Genomic DNA, 17684 nt, shown 5'->3' with positions numbered 1-17684 from the left:
TCATAAACTGCTTTTGTGAATGGCAACTTCTTTGTACAACTATTAAAGTGGGGAGGTGGAGGAAGAAGAGGAGGAAGAGGAGGGGGAAGAGAAGGAGGAGGAGGGGTGGAGTAGGATGATGACGAGGAGGATGAGGACAAGGAGGAAGAAGAATAATTATTACAGTATGGAAAACTAAAACCAATCCACCAAATTCTTTTGCTATTCTGAATTTTTGTTCCTTTTTCATATAAATATACTTCTCAGGCTCAGGGAATATTAGTCTTTTTTCTCCCCATCATCCTAGAAGAGTTATGTGGAAGTGACATAGATTGGTCTCGACTCTGTCCTGTCAAAATCAGAATTCAACAGACTGTATGTAAAACCTATCTAAAGCTTTTTGTCCAGAGGACGTGCCTACTGCAAAATCCTGACTACTTCATCCTTCTCCTAAAGATTCATAGTATCATCTTTTCAGAGATTCATCCCTTCAGCCAAGAGAGTTTCTACCTATATACATCAATATAGTCTGTCTCTGATAACACATATGCTTTTGATTGTGTTTACATGCATGCCTTATTCCCCAGTAAACACTGTAAGGCCCCTGGGGAAGAATAATAAATGAGACCTGGCACTACTTGCCCATGGCAAAGTGAACATGAGGGCAGCTCATTTGGAGTCACATATGTAAGTGTTGCTTATTTCTTAGAGTTCCCAGATGTGAGGACAAGGCACTAATAGAATATACTTCCTATGAGAGTTGCACAGGGTGATTAAGGACACAGTTTCTTACATCCGTCCATGTGGGGTAAATTCTCACTCTGCTGGTCAATGGATTGAGTAAGTCACATAATTTTCTGAGTTTTGTACTTCTCCTCTGTAGCATGATATTAATATTATCTATTTCTGGAGCATTTTTTGAAAATTACATCAGATAAAGCATATAAAATACTTAGTATCCATAAAAATTTTCATTAATATTCACTCAATATTATTATTTGAGTTTCAGGTCTTTGATTCTTTAATGGCTGATATGCTTGCTTTGCAATATTTGATTATAGATTAGAAAGCATGGTTTACCCGAGTAGCTCTCCAAAAGCAAAGGAATAACAATGACCAAATAATTAGAACCCAATATATTTACTTAGAAAACTTAGAAAATTTCTGTGATTCTCCATTTAATTTGCAGTAGATATGTTTGTATTCATATTATTTAATATTCAATAAACTCCTTATTAAGTTAGTAGCAATGGTTGCTTACAAATGTCTCTGGTTACTTATTCAGTATGTATGTAGTATATGAATGCATGCACAGTCCTACTGAAAGGAACACAAGATGAAACATACAAGCCACTATATCTTAATTGCAGGATAAATTAGACCATTAGGCACACACATACTAAAAAGCAGAGCACAAGAATTAATAGGATACCACTCAAGAAACTTTCAAGATTATATTAGCATTTGCTCAATTCTAATTTACATGATTTGGGGCTCTTATAACATTGAGAAGTTTTGAAAAAATAATATGTTTACAAAAAGGAAGTATAATAGACACCCTTAAGTTATTTTTTGTATTTTGCAAAATGTTTTTTTAAAGAACAACTCATTCTTGCTAGCCTGCATTGATTAAAGAAATTTTATTAGATAAAAATGAAAAGTGTGTGCTTCTGGCGATATTGTACCCAGAGGACTTTAAGTAAAGTCTAAGGCTTTAGAGTATTTGAAATATACCCAACAGGCAGCTCATGAGTCTTCTTTAACTTCAAGTATGCAATTTTGTTAAAAGAGAATAAAAGTACCAAAAATTTTATGGGGTGATATACAGACAGACATACAGATAGATATTTAGATAGATATAGATATTTAAGCGATTATATACATAATATATCTATATATTTAAACTATTCTCCATTGTTCCATTACGGGTGATTTTTAGAAGTTACAGTTGAAGAAGTGCAGTCCATCCCTGAAATTGGTTTCTTGCATAGCACATAACTAAATGTGACCAATCAGCCTTTGAATGTATTTAGAAGACCAATGACCAAGATTGAAATGGAGTGATGCCTATGAAATGAAGACATCAACAGTATAATAACAGCAAGTGAAAGATAAACGCATTTGTTTTTCCATCTGTTAAGATACAACCAAAACATTCTTCCCATTTCTCCCTTATTTTGTTTCCTGGCAACAAATGACAAAAATTCCTAATCAACCACAACTTTCACAATTCTTGTTTCTGTGAGAAAGTACCTATAATGCTGCTATTTAGATTTCTGGTATATAAAATCTTTTCAAATTTTTGTTCACATACACATGTGTATGTAGGTGTATGGTTGTAATAATAAATAAGCCATTAAAATCATAAGAATGTTTTATATAACCATACTGGAAAACAACTGAGCAATATCTGGTGATATTGCTATAATTCAGCAATTTCATTCCTTGTTATTTTATCCAAGAAAATCTCTTTCATATGCTCTTTTACCAGAAGGCAAGCATAGCAATGTTCTTAACAGTACAGTTTGTAATATCTCTCACTTGCATGCACCTGGTAAATTTCTAAATTTCTAAATGCTCATCAAAAGCAGAATTTGCACTGTATTTGGCGACATATAACTATAATTGCAATACTATGGAGGCTGAGACAGAGGATATTGATTTTTGAAGCAGCGTGGGCAGCAGACACCTTGTCTTAAAGACTAAAACAGCAACAACAACAACAAAAAGAGCATGATATATAAACACAAGATGGTGTACAAAATAAATAATTACAGTCACATACCACAACATATATAAATCTTGTGTATATAATGCTGAATTTTAAAAATCAGGAAATGAACACTGGATGCTGGTGACTCATAACTAGTAATACTGTCCACTCAAGAAGCTGAGATGTGAAGACCACAGTTCAAAGCCAGCCTGGGCAGAAAGTCCATGAGACTTTTTTCTGCAATTAGCCACCAAAAAGCCAGAAATGGAGCTGTAGTTCAAGTGGTAGAGTACGAGCTTTGAGCAAAAAAGTTCAGGGACAGCACCCAGACCCTGACTTCAAGTCCCAGAACCAGTAAAAACAAACAAAAATTGAATAATAAAACATTGCTAATACACTACATTTGATTAATACACAAAAATTTTTAAAATGTACAGAGCTAACCAGTATATAAATGTATGTGGAAAAAAGGAAAGCAAGAGAATGATTAAAACACAACTCAGAATTAGGAGTTAATAGTAATGAGAATTGCTCACAGGACATAAAAAAATCTTTTACTTTCAGCAGGCCATAGATTTGTAGATTTCTATTGCATTACAATTCTTAGTATATTGTACGTATTGAATAAATGTTCCTTTTAAAACTGCTCAATATTTGGCAAAAACAATAGGAGGGGAACTAAGCAATCACTATAACATCTAAGCAAAATATTTAAAAAGTAATGCATCTTTGAATGACCTGAGAAATCATTTCCTCATTTCTATGATATTATGACAGTATTTAATTGCTGTGAAGAAAAACAGCCAAAGACAGGATTGTAAAACTAGTAAGTCCAGTTCATTTTGGTCCATAATGCTGTGAAAGGTCAAATTCCATAAAATATGGTGACAGGTTTTCCCAGATGTTTTGTTTTTTTAACAATCTTTAGCAGTGAAAAGCTATTTTGAAATCTCATGAAAATTTTGTAGAAACATTTCTATATACAAGGATCCTTTTCCTAATTTGATCTATTATATTATGGGATAATTTTTATATTAGATTCTTAGAGAATCAAAGGCCATCTTCTGAAATTGCACATATCTAGGAGTTCTGTATGTGTTTCAATAAAATTATAAAAGTCACCATTCCATCCGTACATGAATTAGCTTTATCACAATTTCTTATTTCACAGTTTTGTTTCTGTTCTGAAACTAATTAAGAATAATTGGAATAATTGGTCCAAACCTTTTTACTCCCAATATTTATATATTATTTTAAAGAAAGATACTTATTATAACAATCTATTTGAATTTTTTATTTCAATTTTACTAGTTATAACTTCATGTACAAAATTATGCTATTAAATATCATGAAATATTATATTGAAGCATTTTATGCCTTACAATACCACATACTGCTTTCTTATATACTTATTTCAAGATAAAATCATCTGGGAGCCGGTGGCCCACGCCTATAATCCTCCCTACTCAGGAGGCTGAGATCTGAGGATCATGGTTCAAAGTTAGCCCAGGCAGGAAAAGCCCTGAGATTTCTTATCTCCAATAAACCACTCAGAAAACTGGAAGTGGCACTATGGCTTCAAGTGGTAGAGTGCTTGCCTTGAGCTGAAGAGCTGAAGGACAGCACCCAGGCCCAGAGTTCAAGCCCCATGTTCCACCAAAAAAAAAAGAAAAAAGATGCAGTCATGTTTACAATCCTCGTTATCCTTTATTTATACTATTTACAACACTACAAAATGTAATACATAATATTTTTTTGGTGTTGAGGATCAAATCCAGGACCTTGCACATTCCAGACAAGTGCTCTATTACTGAGTTATGTCCCCTGCCCGTAAGTTACATTTGGGTACTGAAATGAATGAACATGATCCTATTGTTAAATGGAACATTGTACTCATATATAGTTTTTTTACTCCCTTTAATTCCTCTGAGTTGTCTAGACATTAATATGTTTTTCAAAGTTTTTGTTGTAGAAATCAGTGGTTTTACATAGGATCTGTTTCATAGCATCTTACAATTAAAGGACTTTCTATATGGAACACAATTAGCAATTTTCATTTACTATGTTAAATGCATTGCAAAATTTATATGCAAAATCAAAACCTTTTAATTGCCCATAAAATATAAATGACATAACAAGTGTGAAAAGAGAAATTGTCAATGAATATCTAAGAATGAAGTACAGATGATAATTCATCTACTCATGGATTTGAGGGAAAATTACAACTTCTGTCATACAGCTTGTAGTGTATGATATTTTAGCTGGACACATCTGTTTTCACATTCCAGCTCTGCTAGCTGTGCATCTTTGAGCTTGTCACTGAGTTTCCTCACTTGAAGAATCACACAGACATGTTGTGGAGACTAAATGAGGTGATATAAGAATCATTCCTGGCACAGTGTTAGTGCTCAATGAATATTCTTGCCTCACATCACAGATCTAAGTAGGAAATGATTTTTTTCTCAGAATATGAGCTCATGGAAAAGTATTACAAGCCTCTTCCTTATTGTCTAAATCTCTTTAAAGAGACACACTGAAGACCTCGGGATATTTTCCCTGTGGTTTCCCCCACTTTTAGATTTGTTTTTATCCACTTGTCTTTTTTATCTTCAGAGTTTAGAACAAGAGAGAAAAACAACATATTTAGAGAATATAAAAGGGCACATGGAAGAGGTTAGATGGAAGAATCAAGAATGCATCACCATCATCACCATCATCATCATCACAAAGTTTATATGAGAGATGAGTGCAAATGACAATGCCATCATGAAGTTTTCAAGATAACAGAGGAAAACCCAGTATTGAGGCCAAATGTTCAACATGCATTTCTTTGGTACTGATTTTCCATTTATCACTAAGGGAGGCCTCAGGGTGGGTACTAGTTTCTGAAGGCAAAACTGCATATAAAAATCTTAATGTGTTATTACTTTCTATGCTTATAGCTATGATCAATTTATCTAATTCTATTGCAGCAATTGGAAATAATTAAATCTTGGTAAAAATCAGGGACTTGTTCTATCACTAAGGATGTACCTACACTCCAAAGATCCTCCCTAGAGCAAAGTATGCAATGAGATTGATGGGATGTATTTCATAAATACACTGGTGGCAATTGGGACCATACTGCATTCTGGTTCTAATGGTATGCCTTCTGATCACAGCCTAGATAGTTTTAGTTGTTTGGTGAGCATGTATGTGTGTGTATGTGTGTGTGTGTGAGAGAGAGAGAGAGAGACAGAGACAGAGACAGAGAGAGACAGAGAGACAGAGAGAGAATGGGGCAGGCTGGAGAGGCGGGGACCGGTGATGCAACTCAGGGCTTTGTACATGCTAGCAAAGAGTTGAAGATAATAATGAGCTCTATTCTAACCTGCCTTATTTATTTCAATTTTGTGTATCACACAAGATGTAAATTTTCTCAATTCTCTCTGTTTTATCTGGAACACTATTGTCTTTTTTCTGTAAAGAGCCACCCAATAAATATCTTAGGCTTTATAGAGTAAGAAGTCTCTGTCACCACTACTCATCACTGCCACTGTCATATCAAAGCAGTCATAGGTTAATGAAAGGGTGTGAATCTCTTTGAATAAAACTTACTTTACAAAAATGTGAATCTAAACTATTTTCCCTGCATTAGACCATGTATTTGGAGGTTACTCTGGCTGCTGCTGGATTATTCAAGATCTATCTGCCTCGAGATCCCATTTAGAAATATTCTTAGCACTGGGCAAAGAGTTCTACTTCTTGCCAGAGTAGGAAATATATGACTAAATTCTGTTTGGATCTAGGTGAACCCATACAGTATGAGGTCAAAATCGCTTTCCTCCACATTTGGTGTTTATGAATAGTGACTATGTAATATGATTCCAAAATTGTGAGAGATTACATGATTCTTCTCTTACCACCAGGCTTAACTCTAACTCTCTTCTCTTTCTCCATTCTGTAAACGGTAATCAACATTTTTGAGATAGGAATTGAAACCTAGTTCTAATTAAAAATATAATATTTTTCCAAGAATATCATGTTTTGTGTATGTTTTATGCACAGTGCTATAAGGATTAGACCTTTAAAATTCCAATAAATCCATATTTTTCATCTCAAAAGTTTCCACTATATCAACTAGAAAGGAACATGGGGTACACAAATGTAACAAGTACACAAGTGCTAATGTTTGTGAGATGCAGCAATTAAATGTAATAGTTTAAAAGTCCCCTCAACACTTAGAAACTTACTATCATAACAAATTGCTCTTTCTCCTGACTTTGTGGATTGCTCAGGTTGCTCATGTATATGCCTAGATTTTTCTCCAGGTTGCACTCAGCTGGCAGTTGACTGCTCTGAGCTCCACACATCATCTGTCTCTTTCCATAAGTCCTTTCATCCTCAAGGATGACCATCTCCACTGCAGGGGCGGGACAGTAACATGTGAAAAATCATCTCTGAGGTTTAGAATTCACATAGTACCATAGCTATGATACTGGGTAGGTCAAAGCAAATTTCACAAACACAAGAGTTGAAAAGTAAAAAAATAAGCAACGATGCCTCCAGATATAAGGGACCAGCAAAAATCACACTGCAGAAGTATATGCTTACACAAGAGAGGGGAACAAGAGGGCAATTTTGTTTGCCAGTCTCTCTCTTGTGTCTCTTTTTAATTTCCTTTCATTCCTTCCTTCTTTCCCATGCTCCCTCCCTCTCCCTCTCTCCCTTACTCCCTCCTCTCTTACTCCTTCTCTTTTGTTTGATCCTTCCTTCCTTCCTTCCTTCCTTATTGCCTGCCTGCCTGCCTTCCTTCCTTCCTTTCTTCCTTCCTTCCTTCTTCTTTTTATCACTCTTTTTGTCCCACAGCTATCTGAAGATAGCTGACTACTAGTGGATGGGGTTGATAACTTACTGAACATGGGATAGTTAGGTTGTGCCCTACATAAGAGGATTTAACGAAAGAGAAAATGGGACTGGAAAATAACCTAACTTCTAGTTAGCTATTCCTATGCCCTGGAGGGAATTTGCTTTAGGTAGGAGGAAAGAGTCATGAATTGGTTAAACCCTGGACCGATAGGCTGTCTTTGCCTAATGGTGACAGTTTTTAATTTATACAAATCCCTAGACAGACTTAAAAGGTCTGTCTGGACATCATCTTTCTGTGAATCAAGTACACATGGTATTGTGATACAGGCTAAGAATCTGCCCAGAATTTGCAAAAATTAGATGTTTCTCCAGGCATAATTCCTCTACTTCTGGTATAGACTCTGGAATGAAATCTTTTTTTGGGTGAGGGAAAATGTGTCCCAAAGATTTCCCCAGGCCTGGAGAACATATTGCTTGTGGATGATTCCCTTGTCTGTATTCTTCTTCTTCTTTAACAAGTTCTAAGCTCTTTACCTCCTTTCCTACTGTCCACATGCACGCCACTTTTATATCATCCACCAACACACTCAGAAATAAAGAACATTGTTATAAGTATTTTGAGATAAAGTCTGCCACAAAACTGTTTTCATTAGCAAACTTTGGAAGTGATCTGCACTGTCCAACAATAAGGATGAGGTTAAATGCAACTACAGCCAGTTAAACTAATGTTGTGAAAGGACTTATTGTCATGGAAAGAAATATCGAGTAGAAAATTTGCTACAACACATGTGCCTTTAATGATATCGTCTTTTTACAAACTTGCTTCTGTTTCTTTTTGTATTTACTATTTTACCTCCCCAATTTTTCAAGGCAGTATATTTAATAGGAAGAGTCAGAAGGACTGGAAGTATGGCTCAATGGTTAGAATGACTGCCTGGTAGGTGAAAGGACCTGGTTAAATCATACACCAACACAAAGTATGGGGATGGGAGTTATAGGTAAGCAGCCCTGAATTTTATCCCAAGAAACACACACACACACACACACACACACACACACACACACACACACACTCACAGTGGGGGAGAAAGGGAGAGAACTAATTGTTTAGAAGAGTCTGGTAGTATTGATCCATATTGATATAAGTAACTTTTGAGTATTCCAAAACTGGCTTGTCTTTTTTTCCAAAATGTTTTCTGTAATGATTATGAAATGTTTTGCAATAATTAAATAATTTTTATAGAAAAGGAGATTAATCTAGGAACAAGTATGAGTCCAGAGTACCAGGAACAGGTCTCAGAGGTCTCCATCATGTAAGACCATTACCATATTTTCCCAAAAATATCTTCAGTGCCACTGTAAGAATTTAGAGCTCAATAGATAAAATATTAGTCTGACTCAGCATGGCATTTCTTTTTGCTTTTATGCTAATGCTTAAAAGCTTGAAACTCTGCACTCTATTCAATACATTTCATCAAATATTTATTGAGCACCTACTATGTACCAAGCATCAAGGATACAAAATTAACAAGATGCAATTCTGTGTCAATTTAAGTCAATAAATATCCTCATAGGAATGTCAGTCACTTTGAAAATCTGGGGTGGCTCTTCAGGTAATGACAAAAAGAAAACTATACATAAAACAGTGCCCTCAAATTTCAGTAATCTACTTATGTTCATACTGTTTTAGCAATCACAAACCAGGATTTTGCTATATTATTATCTTTAAAAGCATGCATATAGGGGCTGGGAAGGTGGCTCAGTGGTAGAGTGCTTGCCTTGAATGCCTGAGGCCCTGGGTTCGATTCCTCAGCACCACAAAAGCAAAAAGAAAAAAGCCGGAAGTGGCGCTGTGGCTCAAGTGGTAGAACGTTAGCCTTGAGCTGAAGAGCTGAGGGACAGCGCCCAGGCCCAGAGTTCAGGCCCTACGACCAGACCCAAAAAAATAAAAAAATAAATAAAAGCATGCATATATGTGGTACTTCAGTAAGGCATTGCACTATTTTTCTCCCCCCCCTCCTCCTGGTCCTCCTCCTCCTCCTTCTCCTCCTCCTTTATCAGTTGTAAGGCTTAAAACTCTGGGCCTGGGCACTGTCCCTCAGCTCCTCAGCTCAAGGCTAGCGCTCTACTACTTGAGCCACAGCACCACTTCCAGTTTTCTGGTAGTTTACTAGAGATAAGATTCTCACAGACTTTTTTCCCAGGCTGGCTTTGAACCATGATCCTCAGGTCTCAGCTTACTGAGTAACTAGGATTACAGGCGTGAGCCATCAGTACCCGGTAGCAGTATTCGTCTTTTGAATCATTCACCTTTCAATTTTTAAAAATTTCTTTTGGTGAAAATGTTTCAATCTGTTTGGCCTTTGAGCCAAAATCTCTGTTTGAGACATCCTAGCTAGGATCTCATGAAGCAAAATTGTTTATAAAAGTCTAAATCTGGGCATATGTTTTCAACAGAGTTGCTAAGCCCTGTTTAAGCAGCAATTAAATAATTAACAAACAAAATACCTTAAGTCAGATTTACTCAATCTGCACAATTTTGCTTATTCTTTCATATGTGTGTAGGGGGTGGGGGTGGGGGATTTAAGTCCAAAGTGAAGAAACTTGCAGCAGTGTAAGTTACTTTGCTTTGCACAGTAACCTGTGAAACAGATAGGTCAATTTTGGTAGCTATAAAAGCATATCCCTGAAATTCTCAATCCATTACTTATACTTGCTATAGATTATTTCTCCATGCAATGTGTCACTTTTAATTTACTCAAGACTATGTTTGTTCATTTTGTTATTATAGTTGGTGGGTATGATAGTTGATGTATTTATTGAATACCTACTAAATGCTGGGGGTGACAGAGGTGACTACACAATTATTGTTTCAGATCAATACAAATGAGCATTGTGTAGCTAATAGTGTGTGTTTGAATACACAAGTATGAGGGGTGGGAGAGACCCTTCCTTCCTGCCATAAAATCTACCCAATTTTTTTAACTTCACTGCCATTATATGCCAACCACTTAGCATTAAGATGGGCTTATTTCAAGATCCATAAATACACTAAGACCCTTATTTATTTATTTATTTATTTGTCAGTCGTGGGGCTTGAACTCTGGGCTTGTGCGCTGTCCCTGTGCTCTTCAGCTCAAGGTGAGTGCTCTACCGCTTGAGCACCACTTTCGGTTTTCTAGTGGGTTTTTATTGGAAGTAAGAGTCTCATGGACTTTGTCCTGCCCCAGCTGGCTTTGAACTGCAATCCTCAGATCTCAGCCTCCTGATTAGCTAGGACTACAGGCGTGAGCCACCTGGGCGCCCCCGACAGACCCCTAAATTTTCTTTTGTGATGAAATGCTAATTTTACTTCTAAAAAGCAAATTGTATATTTTATAGTTGTGAATACAGTGGTAATTTCAAAAACTCTGCATCTGATTAGCTTTAGGGCATTAAACGTTTCAGAATAACAAAAAAAAAAAGATTTGTTGGGCCTGCAGCATAATTAATCTTATTGTGAAGTCAAAGAACTCCTTATTTTTCTTTCAGAATGGTATGAAATAACAGTACAAGTCATGGGTGAAACAGTACATGTAACACCAGATTCAGAAATACTGTGCTCCTTAGTTAAATTATCTGACCCCATTGTAATGTTGACAGCCAATTTGTTAGTAACTCCTGACTGGACATCTTGATGTTTTTGTTCTGTTCCCTCCCCAAGCAGCACTTTGGTCCTACTTGCTCACTCTCAGCCTTTTTGTAGGTCTGCTCCAGCTTTCCTTCTCTGTTGTTATTTGATGTCACTGCATCTCAGCTCCTGGATTCCAGATTGGTGCTCAATTTCTATCTGCTTTGTCCTGGTTGTCAGTAAAAATTGTTGCCCTTCACCTGTGCGCAACTTCAAAATTCTGACAATCTTTGGCTCCTGCCTCATTCAGGAATGGGTGGCACACGGCTAAAGGATGCAGACTTCATTGTACAGTTAGGATTTCTCCCAAATTCCTTAAAGTTCAGTGACAAATTCCAAACAGTAAAAGAAAAAGTTGCAAACCAAAAAAAAAAAAAAAAAGAAAGAAAAAGAAAAAGTTCTCAGTCCTGGTTGTAAAGTTAAACAATACTAATGAGTATGAATGTGTAATATAAACATGTGTAATGTTTACAAATGTGTGTATTCATACAGACACACAGATACGGCTGCTTCCTGGACTGTTTTTGGAGAGTAGGGCAGGGCAGGAAGAATGAGTTTAAAAATTGCTTTTAGGTGCTAATATTAAAATGTCACAAACACTCAAAGGTTCCTGATACACTAGAAAGAAGCATAACATGTAAAAGAGAATTACCTAAGTAAGGTTTTAAAACTAATTGTATATGTTGACATGTAAAATAGCGCTGTGGATGCTAAAACCAAGGTTGTAGATTCTACAAGAAATGTACTACTGAAACACCTTTCGCTAATGAGTATTTATGCCTTTCTTTTAGGTGACACATAAAACTGGTAAATCAGTAAACAAGCACCCTCACCGTCAAAATGTAGGCGAAAAGCCACAGATAATCTTTGCAGACAAAACCTGTCACCATGTCATTAAACATGCTACCCCCCCCAAAGTCTTTTTAACTGATTTGTCATTTGCATCCCTATGCACTTTTGAGATTAAAAAAAAACCCAATCACCGAGTTCATAGAAATGTATAAAGACAATTTTGAGTCCGGATTTGGGGTGGGCCAGTGTCACAGCTGTAGAAGGAAGGCCGAAACAGGAAACTGTAAATATCATAGAGGGAACGATGTATAAAATTATCTTAAATACAGTGGCGAAACCCATCATCTTCTTAAGAGTCTTGTGTTCTCACCTTTCCAGAATAGAGGCTCAGCTTTTAAACAAATCGACAGTACAAACAAGCCCTCTCCAGGAAACCGCAGCCTCGTTCCAAACAAGGACAGCGGGGGTTCTCCCTGGGGTGGCAGCTTTGGGGTAGTAATCCAGGAAAGAGGAGGCGCTCCCCAATTTGGGGGTGCACCGTCCAGCACCAGCCCTACTTTGGAAGGGAGAAGCTCCTCCTTTGGACGTGAGGCGCCCCTGCCAGAGCTGGCTCTTACAGAAACGGAAACCACTAGCCTTGCCGGAGTGAGTCAAGTGATGAAATCAAGACTACCAGGGGAGGAAGCCACCAGCCGAACCAGCGACAGAAGCTGCAGAGCCCTGCCGAGGAAACCACACAAGCCGACAGTTGCTGTCCCCACGAAGCGGTCCTGGGGACAGGGCACTCTTTCATTCTGACAAACCCAAGAGAAAGGAAATTAGTGCTGGGGGGGAAGATCGAGGTCGGTTTCCCCAAGGACCCAGACTGTGTTCCGGGTACTAGGTGGGCGATCACCGCCGCCAGGTCAGGGCGGGCTTCCTCACGCGCACTCGGGCTGGTAGGCAGGAGTCGCGCGGGACCCGGCAGCGCCGCGCACCGCGGAGCGCAGGGCCGCGCGGCCGCAGCGCTCGGCCGTGACGGCGCTCGGCCGGCCCCGCGTGTGTGTGTGCGTGTGAGTGTGTGTGCGCGCGCGCGGGGTCTCCGGCGCTCACCTGGAGCGCTCAGGTAGGACTTGGGCGGGGCCGGAGGCTGGCGCGCAGGCGCGGGACGGGGGCCTCGCCCCTGCCGACGTCGCCGGCAGCAGCTCACCTGGGAGACTCCCAGAGGAAGCGGAGCCTCAGTTCGGCCTCTCCTGGCAACGCAGGAGGCCCAGCGGGAAGGCAGGAGGCGGTGGCGGAGGAGGAGCTCGACTGAGCCCACAACTGTAGCGACAGCAACCGGAGTCGCCCGCCGCCACCTGCACCTGGCGCCCGGCCCACGTCCAAGCGTCCGGCCGCCCTGCCCTGCCCACCTGCCCGGTAAGTCGACGGGCCAGCGCCGAGGCCGGGGACTCGTCCGAGGGGGCGGCGGGACGGCCGCCGGGCTTCACGTGGTGGGCATCGCGCTGCGGTCCGGCGACCGGTTGGAGAAGGTCTCGAGAGAGGGGGTTTCAGTTGCCCTCCTCGGTGGAGGGCGAAAGGGGCGCCCGGGGCCGGGTGAGGGGGGCAGGAGGTGGGCACACAGGTCTCCCCTCTCTCCGGGGGGGGGTCCCCTCATTGGCTCTGCGGAGTGGCTCCAGACAGAAGATCCGGACTGGGGCCCCAGCGCTGGCGGCCCGGGCACGTCTCGGGGCGCTGGCGGAGGGTGGTGGTGTCGGTGAGGGGCGGCCGGACGGGGCGGCCGGGGTCGGGGCGGGGGGCGGGCAGCGGCCGCCTTGGCGCTTGAGCTTTGCAGGTGGCTCGCCTCCTCCCTGCCCGGTGCCCGACGGGGGCCAAAGCCGCGACTGGGAAGGGCCAAAAGCTCTGCCAGGCAACTTTCCCAGCCGGACCCCCAGACAGTCCTAGGCTGGAAACCGCGGCGTCCGGAGCCATTGAAATGGTTTCCGACTGGTTTGGAGAGGGGCTCTGTGGTCGGGAGGCGGACACCCCACTTTCTCTCTCTCTTTTGACTCTGGATGCTTTTTTTTCCGGGTACACGCCCCCCCCCCGCTCCCCAGCCACAGCAGCGCCCGCTTTCCAGTTCGATTGGGAAGAATTGGGCTCTTCCTGGCTGGAGGAAGTCCGGCTGCCACGCACCAACCGCACGGCGCCTCCTTGGACCTGTTGACTTAAGGACCAGTCCACCGCGCCTATGGTTTGCCTGTGGCAGATGACTCAAAGGTTCAAAAGAAAGAAAAAAAAATACTTTTTTTTTTTTCAGGATCCTGCCACGTCTGAACCTGGGCGTGCCAGGCCCAAATTCCTCTCTTGCCTAATTAGACTTTTCTAAAGCATGAGCATTGAGGCTAGAGGATTGGCTCTGGCCTTACACTTCTAGTTCCTTTTTTTTTTTTTTTTTTCAAAATCATCAAAGAACTATTTTTTGGTTTGGGAACCCCATCAGGTTACCCGTTGTTCTTTTTGGGTTTTTTTTTTCCTTCTGATTTTTAAAGACATGTTAATGTAACTTAACATGTTAAATCAACATACATTGCTACTGGAGTTACACTACACCATGAGAGCATTTAAAATCAAATTCGATTGTTGAAAGTCACACAACTGCTACGGTTAAATTTGAAAACTTCTGGCTGTGAGGGAGGGGGTATGACATCTGCGCTTTTATTATGTAATTTTTCTTCCAGTTTGTGGCTAACATACATGAGATTCAGTCCTCACCCTACAATTTTCTTTAAATTTAACTTTTGCTATTAATAACAGAAATCTACCACGCATATTAAACACTCTCAGCAGTTTATTTGTACCAAGACTCTTCCTATTGATATTATTTTAAGCAACGTTTTACATCAACATTCTAATAATAAATACTAATTCCACTCCCTGTGTTGAGTTCTCTTTCCTCATTTCTAAAACATATTTTAAATTGTACATTGAACTTAAAATGGCTTCAATGGCTTAAGCAATAATATGCTTTTAAGAAAGTGTAACTAAAATTTTAAAAATTCAAAACAGCCACAGTGTAACAGGACATAATTAAATTCAACCAGGACTTTTCTGCTTTTCTCAAAAGAGTCTTACCCAGCCTTACCAGCCCAATTCATCATTAAATGCTGTCTTAAAATTATAGTCAGTGTTGTTCCCATAATTTTGAATATTAATCTTCATTTGTTATTGGACTCGTGTTGTCAGATTATCTTTACCCTTACTTTCAGGGAGAATTGTAAGATGTTCTAATTGACTAATTAGCAATGGGCTTCAATTTCTATCTATAAAATAGGGAGAAACATGATTCCCTGCATTATGATAATGAGGACTTCAAAAATTAGATTGTCTCCTAACCCCAGCATTTTCTGCTCCCTCCTGCTGTGTATGCCCAGCCAGTCCATCCCAGGTTATAACACAGGAAGCTGAGAGGGGTCCTCTGCCTTCAGTGCACTCTACAAGTTAGTGTGAAAGATAGCATCATTATTCTAGTGCCTTGTTTCAGAACTCCTGTATCATTATATTTCACCACCCACATTCACACTTATAAGATGTTTATCTTTATCCTTTCATGTAGCTTGTAAGGCCTTTGTAATTATAGAATGGTCCGTTGTTCTCTGTCCAGCTCTGATTTACCCTAATTCCTACTTGTCCAAGGATGCCTGGCTCTGTGGAGACGCAGCTAGGCCATCATATTCTTGCTGGGATGGTGGATCACATGGATATTTAAGAACATGCCACATGCCTTAAGATTTTAAATCCTTTGTGGGTATTTCAGAGCCACAATTATTTTTTGAGCCAATTTGGGCAGCATTATTTAGTTTTCTCATCTTTTATTATATTGGCTTAAACTATATTTTACGAGGCATTGCCCCAATGTCTCCTGTCTATTTGTAATAGTCTAGATTTTGGGTTTCAAAAAATGTTTTAAAAACTAGGTTTTTCAAAAGAATTTTTACCCTGAAATTCTCAGTCCAAAATAAAAATGCATTCTATGCCTCAACACTTTGCACTAAAGTGTATGTGTATACATATGAAACAAGTTTCACAAAATAATATTTAACATTAATACATGGTGGTTTATTTTAAAAATTTGATCTCAATGAATTAGCTTGACTTGATGACAACACATAAGCTAGATTCTAGAATGTAGAAATGGTACCCATTTTTTTCTATCATTAGCTCATTGCCTCTTCCATATGTGCTTATATACACACACAAAAAATAGTTTTTGCTTTGTTTTGTTTTTTCTTTTTCTTTTTGCTTATGTGGTGCTGAGGAATCGAACCCAGGGCCTCATGCATGCAAGGCAAGCGCTCTACCACTGAGCCACCTTCCCAGCACCTCAAAAAATAGTTTTTCACAAAATCATATTGGAATCCCAATTAAGCATTTGTTGGAAGGTTTGAGGCTCTAAGAACTTGGTGCTAGATTAAACCTCTAAACATTAGAAGCCACATGAAATCTCATTGTACATTATTGTATTTTAAATGGGCTCTCAGCATGCTCTAGTGCATAATGGGACAGAAAAGTCTAGAAATGTTTTGTGAGAGGATTTTTTATGGTAATGAAGGTTTGAAAGAGAGAAATAATTATCACACTCACACCTATTTTTATTCTCTGTTTTATGGCTGACTTTTCATTCTGAGTGAAGACTGAAACAATTATTAGAGAATACATAACTCTTCATTATTTTGTTTATAGTCAATTAAATTTTATATTTTAATCTTTACTGTGAAATATGTAGAAGATATGAATTATAGGGATCATCCCCCTCAAAAAAAACCGTTAGATTAAGAAATGATATTAGATCCCTGAATACCTTGTAGAAATTTAATCTTGGAAGCCCTTATTGGATAATTAAGCTTTCCATAGAAGTTGTAAGTTTCAGCCTCCTTTGACATTTGCAGTGGAAGGAATTTTTCTCCTAAAGAAAATATTACATATTTAATATTCCCAACTGATTAATACCTGAATCATCTTCAGATATATTTAGTCCTCTGATATGTAGAGTACAAAATTTCTTATCTTTTATGACTCTGTCTAAAAGCTGAACAAAAAGAAAACTGCTATTCTCAATTACTTGTCCAATTGTGCATCTGGTTGGTATCATAATAATTAGTGTTATATAATTTGAGTAATTTTAACATAATTAATGTACTGCCAATGGCAACATTGAATTCAGATCAGCTCTAGCAATGCAAGAGACAAAAGTGCACTAATAGGGCTGGGAAGGTGGCTCAGTGGTAGAGCGCTTTTGCATGCATGAGGCCCTGGGTTCGATTCCTCAGCACCACATAAGCAAAAAGAAAAAAGCCGGAAATGGCGCTGTGGCTCAAGTGGTACAGTGCTAGCCCTGAGCCGTAAAGCTGAGGGACAGCGCCCAGGCCCAGAGTTCAGGCCCCACGACCAGACCCCTACCCCTAAAAAAAAAGTGCACTAATATATGGTGAAGCAAAGAGAAGTAGGACTAAGTTCCAGCTCATTAATGACTATTGACAATTAGATGAAACTTCCTTGAGTCATTCTCTGAATTGGACTTGTGTGTCTGGCATTAGAGCATTTCCCTGAGCATATCTTTTTCCTGTTCTTGTTTCAATTTCAAGCTGTCCACACTAATTTGCTTATCTGTTTGACTGCCTGCTGGGCATCTTTCAGTTGTCATAATAACTGAAGATTAATATG

General features: G+C 39.4%; 1 protein-coding gene across 1 annotated transcript in view; it reads left to right on the top strand.

Annotated features, from left to right (window-relative positions):
• The first annotated feature begins 13138 nt into the window (after positions 1 to 13138).
• Positions 13139 to 17684, top strand: part of Galnt3 (polypeptide N-acetylgalactosaminyltransferase 3) — a 37714-nt gene continuing 33168 nt past the window's right edge. The window contains exon 1 of the mRNA XM_013030710.1: positions 13139 to 13400. The gene's annotated coding sequence lies outside the window, so the exon portion shown is untranslated. The remainder of the gene's footprint in view (positions 13401 to 17684) is intronic.

Source organism: Dipodomys ordii, unplaced genomic scaffold (genome assembly GCF_000151885.1).
Source record: "Dipodomys ordii isolate 6190 unplaced genomic scaffold, Dord_2.0 Scaffold5, whole genome shotgun sequence".
NCBI classification, from domain to species: Eukaryota; Metazoa; Chordata; class Mammalia; order Rodentia; family Heteromyidae; genus Dipodomys; species Dipodomys ordii.
This window is presented reverse-complemented; position numbering and strand designations above follow the sequence as displayed.